This window comes from Choristoneura fumiferana, chromosome 3 (genome assembly GCF_025370935.1).
Source record: "Choristoneura fumiferana chromosome 3, NRCan_CFum_1, whole genome shotgun sequence".
Taxonomy (NCBI): Eukaryota; Metazoa; Arthropoda; class Insecta; order Lepidoptera; family Tortricidae; genus Choristoneura; species Choristoneura fumiferana.
This window is the reverse complement of record NC_133474.1, coordinates 18,404,033-18,406,188: the sequence shown is the minus strand read 5'-3', so window position 1 is coordinate 18,406,188 and position 2,156 is coordinate 18,404,033.

Here is a 2,156-nt window from a genome sequence, read left to right as displayed (position 1 = left end):
TAGTATTGCCAGTTGCCAAGTTGCCGACACGACAGATGCGACAGCAGGGCTACTACGAAACTCGAAGTTCGTGTCGTGCGGTCCCTCTGACTCTTACACTATTTAATACAAGAACGAAAGGGACGGACGGTACGATACGAACTTCGAGTTTCGAGTTTCGTGGTAGCCCTGCAGATTTTGAATTTTGTTGATATGGTTGGGTGGGTTGGACTTGGACTTGTCAGTTGGTCCGACAAACAAAGTATAGGTAGGTGTGGGTATAGTCGATGCCATAATTCGTGAGACCAAATTGACAAGTCAATGACAGTTAAAGGGTTACCAGGGTTCGACAAAATTAAATAGTGATGTAGCCGATATCGATATTCAGTGTCGATTCGACTAAATGGTGTGCTAAGTGGCATTTTTTTGTACAATGTCGGGAATATTGTTGTTGCAATTGTCACTTTCATGGAGAAAAACGAGATCTTTAGAATAGATGAACTACTAAATACCTACTTGTTTTTGTAAGGTTCTTAAGTAGGTATTAGGGTGAGAATTCGGAAGTACTTTGGGCAAGGGAAGAAAAACTGGTAGATAATTATTTTTTATAAGTAGTATTTATTAGGATTATAAATCATTTATTCCCATTAAGAATTTCACATTAATTTACATGAGAGCTTAATACTTACATTTTAAATACACTACTACTATTTTAATTACATGTAATTGTGAGGAGTGTAAATAACAAAAATAGATATATTTCACGACAATCGTTATTCAAACAACCGCCGATCCAATATTTTTTTGATAAGCGGGGAGGATTGCTGCACCAAGCTAAAGAAGAATCGGAGACATTGAATTTGTAAAATTATAGTGGCTTCACATGGATAAGATTTGGACCAAGGTAAGTATATATATTTTTTTATTTTGTGTTAGTAAACATGATATTATAAATATTGTTTCTTTATATAAAACACAATACAATTAGTAGGGTGTTGCTTAAAAATAAACTTTCATAAATGTCATTGTCTCACCCCGCCATTGGGTTCTACGACCCCGATTAAAGTAAGATGCTAATTTTTTTTTTAATGATTTCAGTGTCTTTCATGTCCTAATTTTGATTTACCTCTGCTAAATTGTTAAAAATGTTCCTGTGACGTTTGTTTTCAAAGCTTTGATAACTGGTAGCGACCCCTAAAATTAGTCAAAAAAATATATAAGAATTCTAGCATCCGACTTTTAAAAGGTGATTTTTAAGCAATACTTTAATGCGTCTTTATTGCACATAACAAATAGTAAGTGATACAGTAAACAGGTACACAGAAATATATTTATCGACGGTTGAAAGGCTAATTCATCTAAGCGACATTTTTGCGAAAAATTTGAAACAAAGCTCAAACTACAGACAAATATTCACTGATCCCGAACACGTACGTACGTACATAACTCCATTTCTGGAAAAAAAATCGCTGAGATGAATTAGCCTTTCAACCGTTATATGTGATATATTTATTTAATCCGAAAAATAATATTGTCACCGTAAATAATGGATGAATATCACTAGAAGCAAATGCCGTAATGTTTTATTATATCGACACAAACAGCACTACCCTGACTGTGGCAACACTTGTGCACAATGAATTGTCAATTTAGTCTCACGAATTATGGCGTCGACCATAGGTACATAGGTACTCTCACAGATTACTAATAATTATAATATGTAGGCTAGCTGCAGGGCTACTACGAAACTCGAAGTTTGTATCGTACCGTCCGTCCGTCCCTCTCGCTCTCATATTAAACAATATAACTGTCAGAGGGACCGCACGACACGAACTTCGTGTTTCGAGTTTCGTAGTAGCCCTGCTGGTACTCTTGTCTTGAGGTACTCGGAGACGTTCTATTCTATACAAAGACTAAAGTATATGTTTTTTAAATATTTCATTACAAAATTTCAAAATATTGATTGATAATTCGATTTCATTCATACCGAGTTTTAATTGTATTGAATTGTTAATTTTATTCCAGTTTCATTACTGTACTTTCACAGCTTACTTTCAAGTAATGAGTTAATCCATGGAGTTTATTATAATCATGCCAAGCAACAATCTCAAAAAAAATTATTATAATCATGTATTATAGTGATTGCTAATAAAATGAATGTTATACGATCGACTTTA